General features: G+C 33.7%; 1 pseudogene; it reads right to left on the bottom strand.

The window, feature by feature from the left end:
- Window positions 1–224: 224 nt before the first annotated feature.
- Window positions 225–25,239, bottom strand: LOC134282495 (integrin beta-like protein A; annotated as a pseudogene).
- Window positions 25,240–25,918: the final 679 nt, after the last annotated feature.

Here is a 25,918-nt window from a genome sequence, read left to right as displayed (position 1 = left end):
TTATGGTTATCCATTGTGCTTTTAGGTTTGATAACTTTTTATCTTCATATTGTGTTTAATAGTTTCAATATTTTTGATTATATACTGATATTACTAGACTGAAACAATGTTTGTCAGTTTATTTTCTTTAATCAACAACTATTCGTATAACAGAATACAAAACTTTTGTAAATAGCAGTAAAAACATATATATCAAAGAAAGCTTATAACAGGAGTCCTTTTAACTTTGTGTCGACTCTCTTCGTCTTCTAATCATGAGGTTATTTCCTTATTTAGAATCTTTTAAATGGAATGTCACTTCTGAATCTGAAATAAAGTATTGAAAAAATTCAACACTATTAATGAATATAATGCCACAGCAATACTCTAAATATTCAAGTATCTTATACTTACAAAACTCTAGGCTGGGTATCAGGTCTACGAACGTCAATGAAACTAGACAACCTATATGATACAGTTGACAATAAAAGTTTGCGCGTAAGTATTTCATAATCATTTTGTTTGATTTTTAATGAATTGGGGTACGAAACAAAAACAAGAGGCCCATGGGCCACATCGCTCACCTGAGAAGCTTTGACCATTGTGTTCTTTACCAGATTTCACCCTTGTTATACATAATGCATCCCCACCCTACCCCACTGATCATAATTTAGACATTTTGAAATCTACACTACCCCATGATCCTTCCATGGGCACATATGTTTCAGCTTTTTTGGCCCAGTGGTTCCTGAGAAGAAGATTTTCAAAGATTTTTTACTATATATTTCTATGTAAAACTTTGATTCCCTATAATGGCCCCTGCCTTCCCCTGGGGGTCATGATTCCTACAATTTAGAATTTACACTACCCCAGAATGCTTCCACATAAGCTTCACTTTTTCTGGCCCAGTGGTTCTTGAGAAGAAGATTTTCAAAGATTTTTCCTATATATTTCTATGTAAAATTTTGATACCCCATTGTGGCCCCGCCCTTCCCCTGGGGGTCATGATTTGAACAATTTAGAATCTACACTACCCCAGGATGCTTCAATATAAATTTCAGCTTTTCTGGCCTAGTGGTTCTTGAGAAGATGATTTTCAAAGATTTTTCCTATATATTTCTATGTAAAACTTTGATTCCCCATTGTGGCCGCGCCCTTCCCCCGGGGGTCATGATTTGAACAATTTAGAATCTACACTACCCCAGGATGCTTCCACATAAGTTTCAGCTTTACAGGCTCAGTAGTTCTTGAGAAGAAGATTTTTTAATGACCCCACCCTATTTTTGTCTTTTCTTGATTTTCTCCCCTTGCGAGGGGATATGTCCCTTCATTTTATTATTTAAATTTCCCTTTACCCAAGGATGCTTTGTACCAAGTTTGGTCATAATTGGCCCAGTGGTTCTTGAGAAGAAGTCGAAAATGTGAAAAGTTTACAGACGGACAGACGGACAGACAGCTAGACAGACGGACGGACAGACAGACGGACGGTCGACGGACAAAATGTAATCAGAAAAGCTCACTTGAGCCTTCGGCTCAGGTGAGCTAAAAAGGTCTTACCAAGAATGGTCGACATCTCTGTACGTTCGTCTTTTTGATAGGTAAATCACGATAGAAATAACTGTCAAATTTACAAAAAGAATGCTACAAATGATGATGGCAAGCTTCCATTTGTTTATCCTGCAGTAATATTCGTTCACACGATCTTCACAGTCAAAAATAACTAAGAAGGGATCTGGCGCACATTCATTTATATCTGTATGATAAAATAAATAGTTTACATGCCTTTATTTTTTTCAATTTGTTGGAATAAATTCATAATCTATGTTTTGAAACACAGTTTCAAATAATTATCTGTTTTCAATAGATTTTTCTGCAGATATAATTTGCTATTTTTTTGCTTTTGTTGTGAGTTTTTATCTAAGTTTGTTTATACTCATGCTTATGTCACATATTGTCCCTGTATACCCCGCTCGACAAGAACAGGTGAAGTGGTTAATGAGAACGTTACAGGTACCCTAATTCATACACGGGTTACTGGCACATTTATTGATATCTGGAAACAGAACAAAACATTTTAAACCTAAAAATATATAGTGCTTCTTCACAAATCTTTAAAAGACGTAAGGCAAACAAACAGGTTTTTTTTAAAGTAAATAGATTACCTATTTCACAGATGGAGCCGGTAAAACCCGGAACACATGAGCACCGGAACCGATTAATCTCATCAATACAGGATCCATTGTTCTGACAAGGAGAGCTGGCACATTCATCAATATCTGTTTAAAAAAGACAGCCTGGTCAGCTGACAATATAAATTTCTCCATCTATTTTTACTAAAAGAGAAGTAGCTACTTGTATGACATACTGTACCGGTAAACCCTGGTACACAGGAACATTTAAACCTGTTGATAAGATTGGTACACGATCCATTTTTTTACACGGATCACTTTGGCTTTCGTCAATATCTTGAATGTAAAATCAAAATAATCGAAAATCATTAAGGAAAGGAGAAGTGAATAGATAATAAACATGATGTAATGTAAGAAATGTACAGTGTTCAATAAAGATTATAAAAATATGATTTTGACTTAATTTTGTTATTAAGATATGAATATACATAACGTTTCAAAATGCCATTTACCTGTCTGGTTTGGTTTGAACATATTTTATTGTAATATAATTACAAAGGGATTGAGCACAAGTACTGAATACTTATAACGCTCTCTCCCTATACATGTAAATTACACATTGAAATTGTCACAGTTAAAGATGCTATATAAAGGATTCAGAATTTGCGAAAGTAAACAAATTGATGCATTTTGCATAATTATGTATAAATATATAAAAGTCGAACAAATTCATATATTAATATTGGTACAGTAATTAACAAGGAAATCTACCAGAATGCTTGATAAATGTTTGAACAAAAGAAAAGAGACGTTCATTCTCTGCAGCACTCAGTGATTCAACCCCCCATAATAAGACATGTGTATCTAGTATGTGGATTTTATCAATTTACCTGTCTGACACATCAATCCAGTAAAGCCACCCCTACAGGTACAGGTAAATCTATTGATGTAGTCATGACAAGTCCCACCATTCTGACAGGGTCCACTGGCACATTCATTTATATCTAAAAACAGTAAAACCTTTCCAATCCAACATGCACTGGGAGAGAAATTTTGTGTCGGAATAGACAGAGTGTCGGATTGCACATTGTTATATATTTGTTAAAGATTAAATTAACATGATAATGAGGATAGCATGTAACGAATTTATTTAAAGATCAAAGTAATGTCTACAAATGTAGGGGAAGTGAAACAAGGTACCAAGTTATTCAAAATTTAATTCAAAACTTTGTTAAATTAACACAAGCTCAAAATTATGTAATGCATATTCTGTATTAATTTTCGTAATATTTCTTTTTCAATTATCCAGCTTTTAAAATCATATTTTCTCTTGAGGTAAAACGAATAATCTCCACATAAGCATTGCTTTTAAAATTTAAATTACATATTATTTTATCCAAATGTTATCCAAAGTTTTTTTTAATACTTCTAATAACAGAAACATTTGTATTGCTATGATTCTTTTTATTTAGTGCATTCGATCAAGAACAAAAATCACGAAGGTTTTAGCATTTCTGATGATGAAAACGTTTCTTTTATCATGTTTTATGCGTACTTAAGATTATAAGTTGACAGTTGTGTATCTGTATTTTTTAAATACGAACCTGTTTCACACCTGTGTCCCGTGTAGCCAGGTAAACAGTTACATCTGTAATTCTGAGTGATTCCTTGTCGTACACACGTGCCACCATTTGTACAAGGAGAACTCACACACGGACTCACGTCTGTCATTGATACACGTGTACAGTATTAATACAAGGATAACTCACACACGGACTCACGTCTGTCATTGATATAGGTGTACAGTATTAATACAAGGAGAACTCACACACGGACTCACGTCTGTCATTGATACACGTGTACAGTATTAATACAAGGAGAACTCACACACGGACTCACGTCTGTCATTGATACACGTGTACAGTATTAATACAAGGAGAACTCACACACGGACTCACGTCTGTCATTGATACACGTGTACAGTATTAATACAAGGAGAACTCACACACGGACTCACGTCTGTCATTGATACACGTGTACAGTATTAATACAAGGAGAACTCACACAGGGACTCATGTCTGTCATTGATACACGTGTACAGTATTAATACAAGGAGAACATACACAGGGACTCCTGTCTGTCATTGATACACGTGTACAGTATTAATACAAGGAGAACTCACACAGGGACTCACGTCTGTCATTGATACACGTGTACAGTATTAATACAAGAACTCACACACGGACTCACGTCTGTCATTGATACACGTGTACAGTATTAATACAAGGAGAACTCACACACGGACTCACGTCTGTCATTGATACACGTGTACAGTATTAATACAAGGAGAACTCACACACGGACTCACGTCTGTCATTGATACACGTGTACAGTATTAATACAAGGAGAACTCACACAGGGACTCATGTCTGTCATTGATACACGTGTACAGTATTAATACAAGGAGAACATACACAGGGACTCCTGTCTGTCATTGATACACGTGTACAGTATTAATACAAGGAGAACTCACACACGGACTCACGTCTGTGATTGATACAGGTGTACAGTATTAATACATATTAATTTATCAGGAACTTTAAAATTTAATATGCTATGTTTATCCGAAATGATAAGTCCAAAGCTACTTACCATTTACGTTGATATTTAGGCACCTTGATTCACTTGTTTTCCTGTCAAAATTTAAAGGTTTTCTTTGATTTTCTTTTCTGATTTAAATGTAAATATTCATACATAAACACGATTAGCTAATTTTAAGAAAAAGATAACTAAAAAATATATATATTGAAAGATCAAACTAATATTTAAATGTCAAGAAAATACCCAGACGTTTTCTTTGTTTTTAATTTTTTTTTTTGCTAATTTTTGTAGTTAATATTTAATCATATTTTACGGACAAATGAAAACTATTCATTAAAGCTAAATACCCAAACGTGTCTTCGGCTAGAGCACAAACAATGTGAGATCCTACTTGGTTCTGCTGAGGTATCCAGGAAGTGCTGACAAAGAAGGTTCCAGGTCTTGACGATACGGACTGTAGTGATGTATAGGTCATACCGGCAGGGGCCGTGATGTCCATGTTTGTTATTCTGTTACGGATAAAAACATTCAAATATAAAAATAGAAGATACTTACTCCTCCTAGGTATCTGATCCTAACTCTGAAATTCCATGGCTTTATTTGAATGCCCCAAATAAATCACAGATTTGTAATAAAATGTATTGAATATCCATTCAAATCATTTTCTATTCCAAAGCGTCATCCATTTCATTTGCAATCATTTTTTATTTAGGTTAAGACAGTAAATGATGATCGATTGATTGATTCTATATTGTTTAACGCCAAGTCGGCAATATTTCAGCCATATTTCGGCGGGCAAGTATTAACCGGTTTTTGAAAGTTTTTGGTTTCTCTGGCGGCCTCCAATGAGCCTACTCTTTATCGAACTCCCGAGAAGCGATTCTTTTGCGTGCAAAGGGAGTTGTTATCCTTGACACGGGGCACCATCCGACGGACTTAAAAGACAGTAGTTGAAAAATATGTGTTAGAAATAATATACATGTACAATTATTGCTGTTTTGGAATTCAATACGATGATTTAGACACATGAGGAGTTCAAAATTCACTGAGCCCAAAGGGCAAAATAAATATTGTACTGCGAAGGTAGCTAAATCATCGTATTGACCTCCAAAAATAGCAATTTTATAACTCTTTCATTATATGATTAAATGATAGCGAATTCCTAAAAGACTGTTTTTGCTACATGTATCAATAATTTGAAAATTTTAACGAGAAATTACAACAAGAACACATTGTTAGAGGAAATATGGAATAAAAATAATTACTTTTATTATATAGCTTATAAATAGTCTGTAATAAAATAATACCCAAAAATCTAGAGAATTTTAGCGTTCAATATCTTGACGTTTTATTGAACGCCCCGTTGTAAACAAAAAAAGTTGTCTGGTCAATAGATGGTTTTCCGTTGAGATAATTTAAGCAAGAGTTTTTTCCCCATGGCCGCCATTGTGTAGGGCAACTCTCCCAGATTCCTTCATTATTCATAGTTCAATTTATAATGTTGATAACTGAGTTAAAGCTAACTTTATTTTTCTTACGTAGATACGTTTTTTAAAGACTATTAATTTATAATTTTGAGACTGCAAATATTTTCCCAAATATATTTCTTGCATGCATGTTTAAAATCGGTTGCTCAGATAGGAAAATTCAGTTCTTTGCCCTACAAGATAGAGGCTAAGGGGAATACCTCCTAGATAAAACTTGTCAAAGGAAAACCATCTTTTTCTCCGAGCTAAATTAAAGAAAGGAAGTAGCATCTAGGTAAGATGAGTTTATTTTTCACACAAAAAAGAAATTATTTATCAAAATATAGTACAAATTAGACCCATTAAAACCTTAATCATTTCGCTCGGTAGAGTCATCAGAATGATGCGATATATTGAACGCTAACAGGACAGACGTTAATTTGAATACCGATTCTAAGATATCATTAATTTTGAGGTTTTTTTTTTTTTAATAATTATTACAGATTCTGTGGAAATGTTTTATCAATATAATAAAGGAGTTATTGAACTTATATTTATTTAGTGAATATTGGCACTCGTCGGCTGTTCAAATGCATTCGCAAGCTTGTGCATTTGAACAGCCAACTCGTGCTAATATTTACTAATATAAGTTCAATAACCAAATAATATTGACCTTCAATAATTCTTTGTATTGACATGGAAGGTCACGCTATTCCCTATATTGACCTGCAATGATATACAATTATGGACTCTTTTGGTGTTGAATATGGTTTGTTATTTGGCTGTCCACCGAAAAACCAGGCAATACGTGGCACGTGCACATCGCATGTCATGGATTTTTATTATTTTTTGCATGTAGACTTATTTAAGCAAGTGTTAATACATTGCAACATCAAAAATTTTTTTAGTGGTCCTCTAGTCCTATTTTGGGAAAATGTCTAATTCTAAGTGCAAAAAGGTCAACATGAGGGTAAAAAAAGTACTACGTTTTTATTTTGTTTTATTTGTTACAAATACTTAAAAGCTGGGTGTGTCAATCAATGTTATCTATAGCATAGACTCCTATCTTTTATTTCTTAATGAATAAGACTTCAATTTATTTTTCTTTAGAAAAAAATTATGTGGTCCAAACTTGAGTTTAGGAAGTCACTTTTTGAATTCAGTATCCGAATTTTGATACGTTATAAAAGCCAATACATTACTATGACAACATTTTTTCCTCGTGTTAATATGAATACAAAGTACAGACTTTTGAGTCAATTCATAAAATTGGTGGGAACAAGTATATTGAGGGAAATAAGAGGATTCAAATTCACCTACTATCTATGATTTTTCCCAAATTAAACCGATCCCGATCGGAATTATATAAAAAAGAAAATACTATAATTGTATTGTTAAATTTGGCTCTTTTGTTGTTATATAGTTCAAAATTTACTTTATTTATTTTTATCCATGTCTTATAGGTGGCAGTTGCCTTTAGCTTGTCAACTTTATAAATTTTGAATTATTTTCGATCGGGATCGGTTTTATTTCAATCGGGTATGGTTTTTAGGAATATTTCGTAAACTTGGTTCTTCATTTTAATTTACCAGAGAAATTATATGCCTATCTGTTTCTTTTCTTCAGTAAAATGTGTTTAATGATTTTGTCCATATATTCAAATGTTTATAATTATCTTAATTCCTCATGTCTTTTACGTACATGACTACAGTGATGATTACCGTGTACATGTAAAACATGATTTCTTGATACTCGGCAATTAAATAAGTGTTTGTACATGCATTATGTAGCAACTCAGAGAAGACAGCTTAGCTTCATTAAATATCTTATTCAAAGTAATTTTTTTCTTTTATTAATATTTTCTCAGGAATTAATAAGGAGTTAAATTCTAGTAGTGGTGCACGTACTTACAGTGTAAATTCAGAAAATATTTTTATGTGTATAGTCTCGGGTTTATCCAAGTTTTTCTCAACCTGTCATCTGTTAATCCTTTTCACCTATATACATGTACTCTTCTTTTACAATTTTTTTTATGTAAATAAAAGAAATGCTTTCATATACATCATTATTTAAGAGCCGATAAATCGCAAGCAAAGTGCAAAAGGGGGGGGGGGGCGGCATCATGGCATCATTTTTTTTTTCAAAAACAGGTTTCATGAATATAAAAACATTTTAGAATTGGCCAACATAGCTACATATTTTAACTCCATATTAAACGTGAATATGTCATTATTTCCAAATTATATTTAAAAAAATAATTAAAAAAAAAAAAAAAGAAACGTTTCACCGAACCATCTTCCGTTTTAGATTCAAATTAAAGTGGGGAGTTCAGCAGTAATCTTCCGCAATAAATATTATTAAGGTCTTCCGTTTCCAACGGAAGACCTTCTACTGATTCTGATGGTAAAGATTATTAAGGTCTTCCGTCTTCAGCGGAAGACCTTATTGTTTTTCTTAGGTTTCTTTTCCACTATTTTTATTATTAGGGTCTTCCGAGCTTCCTTCGGAAGACCCTACTGTTATTCTACTGTTTCTTATTATTATTTGCTTTTTTTTTCCCGCCGGATTTTTGACATGCGATTTCTCAAAGACCTTTCGACCGATTTTTATGAAACTTTCAGGTAAGATACCTTGTATTAACACCTATTTACATCTGCTTTCAATTTTTTGATGCATGCCTTACTTTGTGAGTTGTTGCCCTTTAATTGATAATTTTGATGTCTCGTGTCCACTAATAAACTCAAAAACGACATATGATAATTACATGAAAGTTTGAGAACTTGTAGTCAATACATTGTAGATGTGCATATCGATAAAATTATAAGCTGATTTCTTAAAGATCGGAAGCTATGTGACAGCAATTTTTAGTAATTTTTTTCGCATGAAATTTTGCCTCTTTTTGTGTTATAACTTTTGAACCGAGAATAATTTGGTAAGAAATATAGAACAAAAAATGTGCATAATTACGAGAGCTTTCATATAAGATCAAGGAAAACGGGCTGGCCCCTATAATTAGGGGTTAATAGCTCATACAAGTTTTTTTCTGATAGCTAAAAATATTGGTATATTATGAAAAAGTTTGACTGAAATAGTTTTGAACTGATTAAATCTTGTCGTTTGATATAAAGAGAAATAAGCTTCAAGCTATATTTAATAGTTTTTTTTATAAAGCAAATATGTGAGAAACGTTACAGGAACAAGTTGTCTACTATAAGCCAAGCCTTCTGGGCCTCTTGTATAGTTTTCGTTGATGCATATGAAAGATATTGTTTTGATTCGGTGTTTCTCTGTTTTCTTTTTATTCAAATAATTAATATAATGTGATGATGTACATGGCAATAAGTAAAATCAAAATATTTATGCATTAGTTAAGAGGAAGTCTTTTCGGGGCATCTTGTTTGTAAACAACGCGCGGCATTGTGGGAAATGGGAAAGTACTAAAGACCTGATATACTAAAAACCTTATTTGACCTGATTCAAAATCGTCATTAAATATTCCAAACAAACGAATTTTTGTATAGCATTATGCATCATAGTCATAAAGCGTTTAAATAAGTCATTTGAAGTACTCAATATTGTCATTTAATCTAAAATAAAAACATCAGGTAAATATCAGGTCTTTGGTATATCCGGTTATTAGTGTGTCCTAAAAGTCGGACACATGTCTACAAACTGAAAGTTGGAAATCATGTGAAGTTGAGCATTTCTTACCACAGTAGCCACAGGCCGTATGTAGACATTCACGCACATTTAATATGCAGCTACGGAGTACTTTATCAATCCTCTGGAGCATTATTTTCAGCAGAATTATCCGATTTATAAATTTTTGTGTGAATTGTTTACGAGGAAATTCCGACTGTTACATTAACAAGCTGAGCACTCTTGACTCTGGTTCGTGGTTCCCAGTGATAAATGTATCGAGTGATGAAAGAGTCGACGGTGACATTTTAAAGTTTGATTGGCGTGGACTATCGGAATGAAGGTTAGAAATTTATTTTACATAAACATTTAAATTACTATGGCAGCTTAGAGCATTGATATTTTTAGATATACAGACACACCGATAACAGACTGAGAGACATATCTCTGCCGATACATTATCTGTTTTAAGGCTCAAATTCTTTTTGTTAGCCTTTTAAAATCCCAACAGCTTTTTATTTTTTATTTAAATATATGTGAGCATTTAATTTCAACAAGACTCACTTTCAAAACAAAAAAATTCAACACTCCACTATCCATCATTGTGATACTTTTATAGGGCAAAATGATATAGTTTGATGAAATATGACATATAAGTAATTGTTAAATATACGTCATTTAATTATCTCTCAACAAAAACTTTGCCACACGTTATTATTTTGCCCTGCAAAAGAGCAATACCGCAGCAACCATGGAGGGGTAATTCACACTACACTTATTATTTGTTGAATATACACCGTAACAATATGTTGACGGTGTGACTGTTAGGGTGAGGGCAGATACTTATTCAGTTTTAATTTAGATCGGGCTTGTCTAACCGCACTTGATATTTGGTGCATCGATGCTCTGTTCATACGGTGAGTTTAATTCATATTAGTTTTATTAATTCGAATTAATTAAATTTACTGCAAATTAAATTACTTTGCATTAGCTCCATGTGAACACAAAGGGAAGCTTATTTGAATTAAATTTTGAGGCATGTGTAATGGCAAAATTAATTCAAATGCTACATGTTGGTGGTCAGCTTTAAGTAGTTAATTGTGCTATTTTTGAGTGGATAGCCTTACTGACACTTAATTGTAGAAGTAAAATTTTAATTCGCATTTGTTTAATTCGCATTAGCTGTCATGTTAACACAGTTTGATTCCCATTAGTTGGATTCGCATTAGTTTACTTTGCAATCATTAACTGCGAATTAAACTCTCCATGTGAACAGGGCACTAGACTTTGAAGTCACACGATGTCATGGTGTAAGTTAGGCCTACATTTACCAGTCTAAACCTTAAATAGTGCTGACTTTAATGAAGAATTTTTCCCCCCACTATTTATCTGCAATTTATCCATTAAATCAAGGTGAATTTATTTTTTGGACACTTTTGATCAATTCTTGCAAGAATGTATATCTTAACGAATCAAAGCACTGTGGGTCCAAAGTTACTGCGGAAAAGAAATTGTGTGGATTGATAAGCAAGTGATAATTTTCTCTTCGCCAAGGCATTGTCATGAGAGCTTGCACTATGAGCAGCGCTTCGTGCTGCTGTCTGTAATTGCTATTAATAGCTGTTCAAACAAAGTCTTTAGTATCAAAATTTATTGACAAAAAATTTCAAAATTGTTGCTCAGTTAAATCTCAAAAGAAATTTGTAAAAACAATTGTAATAATAGAAAGTTTGCTTATTTTTAGATGACTGCAGGAATGGTTTGTTTGATTATTGCCCTATCAAACATTTTCCAGTCATTTGATGATGCCACCACTTGGGATAGTATTAAAGCTGCAAATATAGACTTGTACTCAGCACTTATTGCCTTTGAGAAGTAAGGGATCCTTTTGACACTGAATCTTGGTGTATGCGGTCTCATTGGAGTAACCCGTCTGAAGCATTTAGCAATGGGATTGGAACCTGTGATGTAAGAATCAGCTTCTTATTGGTACTTTGATTGGTAATGTTATTTGAGAATTTTCACTCATTTAGAGGTGTTAATATATACCGGTGAATAGTTTTTAGCTCAAGTGAGCTTTTCTGATCAAAATTTGTCCGTTGTCTGTCGTCGTTGTTGTCGTTGTTGTCATTGTTGTAAACTTTTTACATTTTCATCTTCTTCTCAAGAACCACTGGTCCAATTTCAACCAAACTTGCTACAAAGTATCCTGTGGTAAAGTGGATTCAAGTTTGTTTAAATGAAGGGCCACGTCCTTTTGCAAGGGGAGATAATTATGAATTAGAGAAAAATTAATGGCTTTTTTAAAAAATCTTCTTCTCAACAACCACTGAGCCAGAAAAGATGAAACTCATGTGGAATCATCCTCAGGTAATGTAGATTCAAGTTTGTTTAAATCATGACCCGGGGGCTAGGGTGGGGCCAAAATGGCCGATCAAAGTTTTACATAGGAATATGGAGGAAAAATCTTTAAAAATCTTCTTCGCAAGAACCACTGGGCTTGGAAAGATGAAACTCATGTGGAATTATCCTCAGGTTGTGTAGATTCAAGTTTGTTCAAATCATAACCCCTGGGGATAGGGTGGGGCCAAAATGGCTGATCAAAGTTTTACATAGGAATATATAGGAAAAATCTTTAAAATCTTCTTCTCAAGAACCATTGAGACGGGAAAGATTAAATTCATGTGAAATTTATCTCAGGTAGTGTAGATTCAAGTTTGTCCAAATCATGACCCGGGGGTTAGGGTGGGGCCAAAATGGCCGATCAAAGTTTAACATAGGCATATATAGCGAAACCTTTTAAAATCCTCTTTTCAAGTACTTCAAATCCATGCTTAGTGATATTTATATGGAATCATTCTCAGGTACTGTAGATTCTAAATTGTTCAAACCATGACCCCCTTGGTGGTTAAATTTCAAGCCCCCCCCCTCTCCCCCCCCCCCCCCCCAACTCAGTAAACTTTCAGTTCTGATCTGATATGTGTTTTTCCTAGCAAATTGCTCAGGTGAGCAATGTGGCCCCTGGGCCTCTTGTTATTTATACCTTTATTTGGAACTCAGTGACATTGTCCTAACATGTACTATGAGGTTTTTAAGGTCTCATTTACTTCAAATGCTGGTTGCATGGTTAAGTAACATTACTGCATCATGTTTTTGTCTTAGGTTTGATCCAGTGAATAATCAAAGTACTCAGAAGTACTGAAAGCTGGGCTTATTTACAGGGTAATGAACAAAGACCTTGATGAGATTTTAATGCCCTGTTCACACGGAGAGTTTAATTCGAAGTAAACGTAAGTTTACTGCGAATTAGATTCGCTTAGCGTTCACACAGAGAATTTAATGCGAATTAGTTTCCTTCGCATTAGTTTACTGCGCATTAAATTACTTCGCATTAGCCATACATGTTAACTCTCCCGATTTAGGCGGGAGTCTACCGCTTTTTCACTCCATCTCCCGCCTACCGATTTAATTCAGAAATCTACCGCTTTTCTACAAAAGCTGCGTCTAAAGTATTTTTGGTCCGCTTGGGTACCATTTTTGAAGCCACTCTCATAAAATCTCGCTAGATATCGCGTGATTTGACTCGGAATCATACAAACGCTTTTTTTGTACATAGATTTCAAGCACGGATTTGACAACGACAACAACATAAGACTACCAGTGATTACATTGGTTACGATAAATTAATCAACATCCCTGCCATGAAAAAGGAGATAAAGCTTTTAAGAATTAGATGAAAACATTTGACATCGTGTTTAAAAGCACAGAAGCTCACAACTTTATCAATAAAGTCAATAGAAATCACTCGATTGACCAAGTCATGTGGCACATCTCTACTTTCGTTTTCGATCATCGCGGGAAATCTGATTTATATAACGAAAGATACGAACTTGTTTTAGATCTAGATTAAACCATGCCATCATTTGTTTTGTTTAAAAACTGAATGAACATTCAGAATTATTGCTTCTAGGCTATTTCAGCAAAGATCACTCTTCAAAAGGCTAAGTAAAGCAGCCAATCCAAGCAAAATGATGAGCATGAAAAATATTTGAATTTGTACAATTTATGTCAAACTTAAGGTGTTTCTGTCTTCTTCTTTGCTGTTGATATTTAAGATTAATTAGTGAAGGTACCTGATTTCATTTAAGGCTTATAATATACATTTATATATTACATGAAAGATATCGATAATCCAAGCGTTAAACAACACGTGCGCAATGCTACCGCTTTTGAGGTCTGAATCTCCCTCTTTTTCATCACAATAGGTTAACATGTATGGCATTAGCTCTGTGTGAACTCTAAGCGAAGCTAATTCGAATTAAATTTTGGGGCATGCGTAATGGCAAAATTAAGTCAAATGCGTCTTGTCGGTGGTCAGCTTTACATACTTGTGCTATTCTTTAGTGAAAAACTAGGAAAAAATGTGTTAATCACTAAAATATGTCTCCAGGCACTGTGGCATTATGTAAAATGCATCTGCTTCTGCATAAGGTGACGTGATTTGTAAATGACGTCATAATAACCTTCCTCACGCCTGACTGTCAAAGTAAAATTTTATTTCGCATCAGTTTACTTCGCATTAGCTGTCGTGTGAACGCAATTTAATTCGCATTATTTTGATTCGCATTAGTTTACTTCGCATTAATTTACTGCGAATTAAACTTTTCGTGTGAACAGGGCATAAAAACAAATTCAGATATTGAAAGGATATGTTATCCACAAAAATATCTCTATGGCATATATATAGTATTAAAAAGTTTTAAAATTAAATAAAATCATTATAGAATTTAACGGTATAAAATATTCATCACATGTATCGTTTGAGGCGGTTTTGGGGATTTATATACCAAAAGAAGTAAATAAACACTAATGCAGGAAGATTAATTAAGGTCAAACGATTATGCACTGATGTGTCCTCAGCTCAGAATTTGCATCAAGGCGTACATCAAGTAATTAATTATGTTTACCGCATTTATGTTAGACTGACAATACAACCTTTATTTATAGAATATGGCGCACACTTCTATACCTGATGAAAACCTTTTGCATATTTTAAACAAATAATTAATCAAAGAAGACTGTAGAAAGTACATTATTATAATTATTTTTTGACAATTTCAATTAACTTTGAAAATTTTAATTTTGTAATCAGTGTTTGTATTGCCTCAATTTTGATAGCACAAATATACTATGTTTTAACGTGTAAATTTGATTAAGCATCAGTGATGAAGCAGCATTTCCTGTTGAATTTCGTAGCAATGAGCCCGGCTAGATATCAAGCTAAACTTCAAGATTATATAAAGGGAATGCCCTATCACTAGGCTACCATAAAGACAAAGATGTATTTTGGTTATACATGTATAGGAAAAAATGCTTTGGCAAACACTTATGATGAATAGAAGCCTATAGAAAATTGAATTTTATTCCTTGTCTTTTTAAAACATATGGAAATCTAAATGAAAAAAAATGATTTACATGTACCCTGGTACATGTACTTTTACAAAGAAACATGGCTAGTTGGTTATGAAAATTATGGTGTCCAGATAAGGCTAATTGTAAAATTGCTTCAGCATGTTTAGGAACAATGTGCTAACACAGTGTTCACAACACTGTCAGGCTAAGGCAACTTAAAATAACATGCAGTTGTGCTGACACAAAATATGCTGCCATCCCAACACAGCTTTACACAATCTATTACATGTAATCTTGACTGTGTGGTGTAAAAGCCTGCTCCAACATTATTACAATGCACAAGTACATTGTCATTGTGTTGTCATAAACACACTAGACCATCGTCATAAGTGTTATAGCACATTTTTACTTCATGCAACCTTGTAAGTGTCTTAAAATGGCCAGAATGTTGTCATAAACTTACTAGCATGGTGTTATAAATGAGCTAGAGCCACATTGTTACTTTGCACTAGCTCTTTGTTCCTTATACAATAGCGTTTTGTCACTTCCTTAGCGCATTGTTTTTAATTGCTGTAACACCTTTACGAATGGTCTTATCCTGACACATAAAAAAACATAACTGGATACCATCTTTTTGGCTAATTAGTCGGTTAACAACTGTTAACCATTATCATTCCTAATAAATTTTGATATGAACAAGTAATGTACATTTTCTTTATTTGAAATCATGAAACTAATATGTTATTTTATAACATCCTCAAATGACTGCCTGTAAACCTATATTTTTAAATAATTATAGACTACTGGAAAATGTGACAGTATTTTTGAACTCAGTTTGATGGTTTATCTTATCTTATAACAGTGTATAAGTTGCACTTTTTAAAAAAAAATCAATAAAAAATTTCAATTTCTGTTTGATAGGTGTGACTGTCATCCGAGTACTGAAATTTAATTCCAAGCACAATCATGATTTGCCAGAAGAGCATCTGTTGGGGGATGACAAGGAATAAACCTAATGAAATTGAAACATTCATGTGAAATAGTCCTAGTTTATGATATTGACTTTAAATATTCATATTTAAATTTTGATTTGAGAAACAGACATAAATCCACAAATATGAACAAATCAATTGCTTTCAGTTTTTCAAGAGAAATAGATTTTGTTACAGAGTCTAATAGTATCTTTAGTTTGGAATAAATATTCTTTTTAAGTTTGTGTCAGATCTTGCATGTTAACTTCTGTATTGAGGTCTTTCGTTTCCAAGAGAAGACATACCAGTTCTAATTGTTAAGGTTATAAATGTGTGTAAATATCTGTATTTTTACAGTATAACTGATTGATTGATTGTTTACTGTTTAACATCCCTCTCCAGAATATTTCACTTATATGGAGAAGTTACCATTGCCGGTGAAGGGCTGCAAATTTAGGACTATGCTTGGCACTTATGGCCTTTGAGCAGGGAGGGATCTTTATTGTGCAACACCTGCTGTGACACGGGACCTCGGTTTATACAGAACCGCCCCATTTAGTTGCCTTTTACGACAAGCAAGAGGGTACTGAGGACCTATTCTAACCCGGAAAGATTTTTGCTCTTTGAGTCAAAGAAATAAAGAATGGTAACAAAGTTGACAATTGAAACATTTCACTTTCTGCTTATCGCTAAGAAGGAAGACCCACTCGTTGCTTTGCAACGAGCTTTGCTCTAGTTATTGTTTTTTTTTCTTACCGATTTTGTACGCCCGATTTCTCGAGAACGGCTCGATCGATTTTCATGAAACTTTCAGGTCTGATAGAACATCAAAAAATCTAGATATATATTTTTTTTATTTTGATGACGTCACTTCCGGTTCGGATTTTTCTGCGATTTAGTGATTTTTAGAGGGTCACTTTGTCCGGCAGTTTTCTCAAAAAGCACTTAACACAGAAGCTTGAAATTTTCAGTGATGCTTAGAGCAACCTTTGGAGATGTGCACTAAGTATATCACAACTACCGGAAGTACGAAGCGCCGACGCTCGCTATAGCCCGAAAATAGTCCTATCAAGAATTCCAAAATTTTAAGCACCTTTTCAAGGATAACTTTTTACCTAGAAATATTTTGTTAAAGCATGCAGAACAAAAAAGGTGTATAATTTCAAGATCTTTCAAATGACATCTCGAAAATAGGGCTGGCCCCTTAAATCAGGGGCCTGGAGGGGCCAAAAGGTTTTCCTTTATATCTCAAAAAGTCTTGAGAATTTGTGATACGTCAAAGAAGCAAAGTTGTTCAGAATGTCAAGTTTAATTTATTAAAGTCGTAAAATACGTCCGGCGTCGTCACTTCCGGTCAAACCGGAAGTAGTCGGAAAACGCGTATTTTTGCCGTTCTTGACAAGGTTTTTGGTAACATATGCCTCTGGGACCTTGAAAATTTATTTTCCGTCCGAAGTCGTCACTTCTGGTCAAACCGGAAGTAGCAAAAATGGCTTATTTTGAAGGTTTTGATGCAAAATTGAAATTGTAAAGTCACTTGAGACTACTTAGCTCATTGCTTTCTTTTGTTCCGTCACTTCCGGGACTTCCGGTCAAAACCGGACGGAAGACCTACTCGTTGCTTTGCAACGAGCTTTGCTCTAGTTATTCTTTTTTTTTCTTCTACTTCCTAGACCGCAACTTTGAGGCTTCATATCTCACTCATTTCTCAACGGGTTTCGCTCAAATTTTCAGAGGTTATAGACGTTTATAAACTCTATCAGAATGATGACTAAAATTTCAAAAAGGCACTTCCGGTTTTGAGTTATTTCCCTTTAAACGAAAATTTATAGGCTTTCGTTTCCGGATAAAGGCTCAGAGACCACAAAAGCTGGAGCAGAAATTTTACTGGTTTTAGATAACAGAAGGATTGAAGTTGTGCACATCGGTTTTTGTTTTTCGATTTCTGTATTCAAAATGGGGCTTTATAGGGGTCAAAAATTAGAACGCCTAAAAGAGTGAAAATTTACACATATTTTCCTTTTTTACTTGAAAACTAAAAATATTTTGTTTAGACATATTGAATGAAAGTTGTGCATTATTGCAAGAGCTTTCATTTGATATCATTAAAAAGGGGCTGGCCCCTAAAATAAGGGATCTAGTGCCCTTGAAAGTTTTTGCTATATAGCTCAAAAACGATTAATATTTCGAATGACTTTTGATAATAAACTTGTGCTTTAACATCTTACTGATCTTATGAAATTGTTATTTTGTTCTAGTCTTGTTTAAAATGAGCTAGATGCATGACCTATATATGTACAGGTAATTCTTTTCGCTCAGCTCGTAAACGAGATCTTCTCATGCGTGTATATAAAACAAACTTACTTTAAATAAAAATCATGGCTACATTGGATGCTAATATTCTTTAGAATAAAGTTCTTGAAGTGTTTTGTGCTTTTTTTCCCAAAATGTCATGCTTATTTACTAAGCGCACGCCTTTACATTCACCTTGTTTGTTTACAATTATATAACGCCTCCCTCGATAACGCGGGGCAAAGTCGGTCACCGGGAATCAATCGGCGGGTAATCCAGCGACCCACAGTTATACACAAATAAAAACACAGAATGGTTAAATTCATTTTTTAAATATAGTAAATTGTTCCTTAATACTATCTCTGTCCTATGAAAATATTATTTTGTTCGAGTCTTACGTATTATAGGAAAGAAAGCTAGACAGTTCTCATCTTGCTATTGAAGGAAAACTCTTTAGTCTCTATGCGTAGAATTGCAGTAAACTTGCCGTAAGTAATAAATATTTTACAACGCTGTATCATATCTTTTTTTAAAATTAGGTTTTAAACTTTTATTTTGGTTCCCGTTCAGAGTATTCAATGGCATCATTTTCATTTTATTAATCAAGATCTTTCCAAGAGAAAGAGTTGTAGAAAAAACACGAGCTAGTATCTTTTCTTTGTTTAAATATAAACACAAACAATATGAACGAAAACGATAAACGCCCGGATCTTATAAAAAGAACTTTTAAAGAGTCAAATAATACAAAAATTATTTACCGCGCGATTCTCACATTCACCTGGAACCCAGATTTTAAGCGTGTGTACCATTGCGTAATCTTACGATTACACGTGTCCAAGAAAATCTAAAGCGACGCACCGCGGCGAACCATTGACCCCGTAGTCATAGGCAAAATAATTGGTGTATTAAAACTATTTTACAATTAATGGAAAATTATTATTGTCGGATATTTGAGATTAATATGTTGGCTTATCTTTGTTTTAAATTTGATCGTGATATATGTTTATCTAAAACAGCTATCTAGGCTTTGTGTTTGTTTACAATTACGCGACCAATCATTCCTTCCATCGCTTGTTGACATTAATTTACACAGCGTGGTCGAATGTTAAATCTAATTTTACAAACTTACGGAAAACATTATTTTCTGTAATTAAATAGAATCTTTCAAAAACATTTTAAAATATCTAAGGTTAGACTTTAGAACAAAACGCTGGGGTATTTATTTTATATGTACATTGCAATCTTCAATTCTTATAGTTCGTTAGTTCAATGTGTAATTTTACTTTTCATTTTGACGATTCATAGCGTAAGGACTGGCGATCTGCGGTTTCTTAACTTCAACCAATATTGATTTAAATGCACAAGCTTAATTTGTGCTTTTAACACACAAATAAATCTGTTTTCAACACAAATTTTCCCAAACACATTTTTTTTCATCACAGATTTTTACCATGGCTATTTCAGTTTTAAACTTTTAAAGAAAATCTTCCGAATTATAAGGATCTAATTAGAATTATACTCAATGAAATGGACTAAACATCGATAAGTATCTCCGCACCTGCAAACTTCATTAGTGACTTCTGTGCTTGCACAATGCCCATTTTTATTACAGGTTGAATAGTCAAGTTGAAAAAATAATTCAAGATTTTAAAGCAATGAATTTAATTTGTGTAATAATTTATTCAAAACCTGTAAATGATTAGTATAGTCAGAGACATATGTCTCTGGTATAGTGTGCTAACATTTTAATTTTGTTCCGTGATTTTAAAAATATCAGTAGCAGGTTATAGAATGAACATGTAAGTAGTAATATACCCGCATCGTATATACAGAATCGAAAATTTAAGAACTTATATAACAATCTGCAGCTACATGTACTGAATATCAGAAATTTATCATGTAATTACACACTTTTATTTCCTAATTTAAACTGTTAAAATCATAACCGGCACCATAGTTAAACATTAATTCTCTTATAATCGGCACTTAGGGCCTTTGAGCAGGGAGGGATCTTTTTTGTGCCAGCACCTAAAGCGACACAGGACCTTGTTTTATACGGTCTCATCGGAAGAACAGGTCCCCACGTCCCACAGTGGGATTCGAAACCACAACGTAAGGAGCTGAGCGCTATGCGGGCAACCTTGGGGGATATAAAATGAAAACAATGAAGAAAACGGTCAGTTAAAAAAAAAGAAGGGGTCGTTTTGAAATATTATTCTTACGAACTTCAGGGCAAGTATGAGAAACCATATTTATGAAAGCTTCCTGATGTAAAAAAGATTACTTTTTTTCAAATAATGACGAGTTTTCCCTTGCAAAGTGATTGTGTATTTTGGGGGGTAGTGTGGATGGGACGGGAATGAAACGGTCTGTTTAACTGTCCATATGTCTGTCTGTCCCTGAAAGTTTTTCCCAGAAGGCCAGGCTATAACATAAAGAAACCAGAAGCTTGTACTCGATACAAAGATTTCAAATGATCCCAGGAGGTGTCATTGTATTTATTCAAGGCAATATTACGGGAAATTCAAAATCACCGGAGAAAGAATTAATGTTTTGTTGCATTCATTTATATGTAATCGAGAATATCTGTAAGCTCATACTTGATACAGAGATTGCTTGTGATAAAAAGGGTTTTTTTTTACGATTTTGACTCAGAAAATAGTATTTTTTCATTCTGACTATATAAGTTCATACTTGATACAAATTGCTTATAGTCCGCCGGTTTTCAGATGACTTAAAATAAGGTCATTTTAATAAATTCAGGGCCAATGACAGAACAGTTGTAAAACACCTGTCAGAGTTATGAATTTCTAAAAGTTGTTTCAGATTGAGGGTTTGTCTTGACAAAGAGCCAAGGTTATTCTGTTAAAATCAAGGTCACTGACAGAAGAAATCTGTTCTTTTCCAGGCTATGAACTAGTTAGTGAAAATCATTGGAGGCTCTTACTTGAAACATAGATGACTTATGATTGGAGGTTGTGTCATGTCACCCTGATCAAAGGTCTTTCTGGCAAATCAAGGTCACCGAGAGAGAAAAAATGTTTAAGCATAACCTTGTAATTAAGATTCACTGGAGGCTCATGATGAGAAGAAAAGGTTGTTTACATAAGAAAGTGCAGTGACCTTGACCCAAGGTCGGTACTTCCTGTCCACAGCTCCAACGGAAGACCTACTCGTTTCTTTGCAACGAGCTCGGCTCTAGTTGTAACTTATTTCAGGGTTTTTTGTTTTATATTTTTATTTGTACCGCTGCTTGTTTATTTTTATTTGACTGCATAGATAAATATATTAAAGATTTTACAAATATCATGAAGTAAACATCTCAACTTCGTAAAATTAAATTTTGAAATATTCACGATTCCTTGATTATCAGAAGAAAAAAACTTTCACATACCAATTACATAAGAAATGTTCAAGAACACTACAAAAATTATTATTTTTGTGCATATCCTAGTATTAAAAAAAGTATAAAATAAAAAAAAATTATTTAAAATTTTGGATATTGTACTGTGTAGAGTAATTGAACAGAAAAGGAGAAATAACTTATTTTTTAATTATTTTTCTGTGCACGTTTACGCAAAGAATTTACAAACTTATCTGGAAGTCTTGTAACTATTTGATTGTGACGCAGTATTAGTCAGGTATATGACGTCACTGATACATCAATGGAAACGTGGATTCATCCTGAATAATACAGCCCATTTTTATCCAAAAATTACGTTTGCAGGCGTAAATGAGCTCTATTTTGAAAATAAAGTAATTATTTTTTGTTTTATAATTTTCTTTTGTTTATCGAGTCTATTTTTTTAAAACTAGGATTCCGATAGTAAGGCGTTTAGCAGATTTACCGATGCCACGGGAGATAACTCTTGCACTGCAAAATTTCATAAAAACGTCTATATATTTTGCCAGAAAACTAATTCACAAGTGTTTTTCCCACCGATTTTATTTTTGAAATAGCAAGATGACATATTTCTTGATTTAGTTCAGCGTGAATTATAGTCCTGTTAAAAATGTATTGGAAGTTACAGTTGTTTGTTTCTGACCTAAATTCAATGGTTTATATAGGGGAACTCAATCACACGAAAGAAACGAATATTTTACTAAATAAGTAATTTTCAAACAAATCTTCGATTACATTATTCCATTTGGACTACATTGATATTGTTTTCAATAAAATATCACATATTTGTCACATTCGATGTGCCGCCTATCAATACAATACTGCCTGGTTTTTCGGTGGACTGCCTCTTAATACATAAGACATTGAAGGCTGTATGACGACAACATTTTTTATTTTCGATCTTCCATTGCTGAAAATGAAAAAAAATCTCCAGATTACTGTTTGTAACCTCCGTGTTTTCCTTTCCGAGTTCTGCTATGTGTAAGACGTCCAAATGTAAAAAAAATAATCCTGAAATAGGTTTGAATAATTGTTTTCCTGCTCAGATACGTAGCTCGCTTCGGCCGTTGCAACCATTGTTTACAACGTTGTTCGATATTTTGATTGTGACGTCACAATGCCGCTGCACGCGCATTGACCCTCCGGTGAATACGGCCTAAAATCCGGTGAATATGTAGTGTTATGAACTGTTTGCGTTTGTATAGATTATATAGGGGCTATATATAGACTATATGATAATTCTTTGTACTGACATGGAAGGTAAAATGCAGTTCAATATAACATAGTATTTTCCTAACATTGTTGGATCTTAGCATATCATAGAAAAGGAAACTATTCAATCATATAATAAGTAAAATAATAAATACCTTCTACTATCTGAGGCATAAAAGGACACACGAAAGGCCTGTAATATGTTTGCCTGTAAGATTGTCCCAGCAGCTAGAGTGGGGCTGACAAACACTGGTTTGTCGTTACATCTCCCGGAGAGTGGGGGCGTTGTGATAAGAAACTGAAAAGAACGGTTGTTATGTACATACGCAGTTTTCTTCATGAAAGCATTATTCAGTTTTTAACAGTGAAAATCAAAAGCGTTAAATCTCGAACGTTTGGAAAATCAGCTATTTAAAAAAAGGTTTCCTTAAAAGTGTGCTTAAACTACATTTTGCTTTCTAATTGAAAAGGTTTGCTCAAATAATTTTACTTTTGTCGGTCAAAAATGACAAAAATCAGTTTGATAAGACAAAGTTTTATTATGTTTACCTGTAATGTAACTGAAGATATTGGAGTGTTCGGTCTGTACGCAGTACTTCCAATAGTTATCGTCGATTTCGGGAAATCTTCCATTGTAACGGCAACAGCAAAGGTCCCATTTTGTGTGTGATTAGATGGAAATTTAATAGTGCAGGTTCTGTATTGTAAATTTAGTACAGGCAAAATCATTGTATTCATTAGACCTTATTTCAAACATGCAAACATTAAAAAGAATTATTCTTACACTATCAATAGTAGCAGCTTGCAGTGCATTACATATAGACATACATTCTGTTCCACTTGACCAGCGACATCGAATGTCATCCCCGTCGGCATCAGCAACAGGTATTCGAATGTCATTTTGACAATTGTATTGGACTCTAGTTAGAAAAAAATAGCGCAATTCATTGAAATGTAAAATTAACAATGATCAAAATAGTTCGAAAATAACAACTATGCAAAGAAAACTATTATTAAAAGAATACTTATGCCCATATTTATAGTTTCTAGTCTTGATATTTTAAATATGTACATACATATACATCGGTTTTCCTGTTGTTATTGGGCTAGTATTTGGTTTGTGAGTATCACTTCTTTGGTTTAAATTAACTATTGTTCCAATAGACCAATCACCCCCGGCTCCATTACTTAATGTCACCCATGCACCGCCAGTGAACCTTCAGGGCATAAAAGCAACCAAAATTAATATAAGCACTCATAAGTATTAGTTTTAAAAATCACTACATCTAATCGTTTTTGATGATACGTTTATTTTAACGATGCATAGGTAATCGAAAAAAAGACTTACTCAACCGTGAATGGACCTGGTCCTGGAAATGTATATGTAAATGTTCTCTCCCCTTGTTCCCAGTTTCCAGACACACTAGCACCAGTGCAGATGTAATTGACACTGTCGAGGTTAGTATCTGAACCACAACCAGACGTACACCGCCAATACATGGTACTCATTCCGGTTACAAGTTGTCCTATACGTGCAGTTGTGCAACCCGGGCCTGCCCCGTACGCCCAACCAAGTCGAAAGGAAAAACTGGACCTATAAACAGAAAAAAAACAACCCGATCCTTTCATCTACCATATTTTATATTTTTGAAAACAATTCATTTACAATTATGCTACACTTTATCCCATTTAAGAATAACATTTCAAACGTACCACATATATGATAAATAAAATATAAATGTAGTATAAAGAAAAAGAAAAAAAATATCTGTACAAGAACACAAAAAGGCTAAAATTTAAGGTAAACAAAAACATGTATAATAACACGCCTCGTATCCATTTCCAGTTGATTTCCAGCTTATTGTGCCTCCCCGAAAATGGCTAGCTTCGGTTACATAAAGTAATTGCAAACTTAAGAATTGGAAAAGTAAGACCTGAAATTGCATTTTCCTTACTGTATAAGTTACTGAAATTGTTACTCTTATTTATACTCGGGTGCTTTTTAAAACACTCAATCGACGTCCAGTAAACACGGAAATCTGAGAATAAATTGTTTACTTACGCTGATTAAAGATTGTTCATTGAGAACAAGGAACAAGGAAGCGTCAAAGAAATGTCCATTTCAGTCTGAATGTCATGTTAACATAACGTAACTAACAAACCTATAACCAACGTGTTTTGGTAAATTTAGTCGATATTTTTTTATCTTCTTTTTATTAATTTCGCTGATTATTCATCGTTACAGTTGTATAACGAGGTAAAATTTTGACAAGCAAGTTGATGAAACAAAAATGTTACCAGTCTCGTTTAAAGTCAGACACAATTTCGAAAGTCCTTTGGACGATACATTGACCTTGTCAGCAAATACAATTATTCATTGAGTCCAATGCTACATGTAACTGACTTATTTCATAATAATTATATGCCATCATTTACACGATAAATTTTAGACAGATTTTCCTATATTTCCCGATTGTGTCAAGGAGCACATGGCGGATATGACCGTTCGGCAGGGAACTCTTCCATAACACCTAATCCCACCTTTAATGTTTTGAATGTCCATGTTTGCTCTGCTTTTATTTTGTATTGCTATCTGGGCTTCTTAGCTTGAATACTATTCGTTATCTCCATATATTTCATGGCAATCAAAAAAATATTGTCTGAGCGGATTTAAAGATGTTCACATAATGGTGCATGCTCTCTGTCATAATGACATTGTTTATAGAATGGTGAAAACATTTATCAAATATAGTAAAAATGTCATGGCATATTTTTGTAAAATCTCTTAAGAACTAAAACAAAGGAAACATAAGG

The sequence above is a fragment of the Saccostrea cucullata genome, unplaced genomic scaffold (assembly GCF_032062105.1).
Source record: "Saccostrea cucullata isolate Sc308-1 unplaced genomic scaffold, CSIRO_AGI_Scuc_v1 ctg1614, whole genome shotgun sequence".
NCBI lineage: Eukaryota > Metazoa > Mollusca > Bivalvia > Ostreida > Ostreidae > Saccostrea > Saccostrea cuccullata.
Note: the sequence above shows the minus strand (reverse complement) of the source record. Positions and strands in the feature narration are given on the sequence as shown.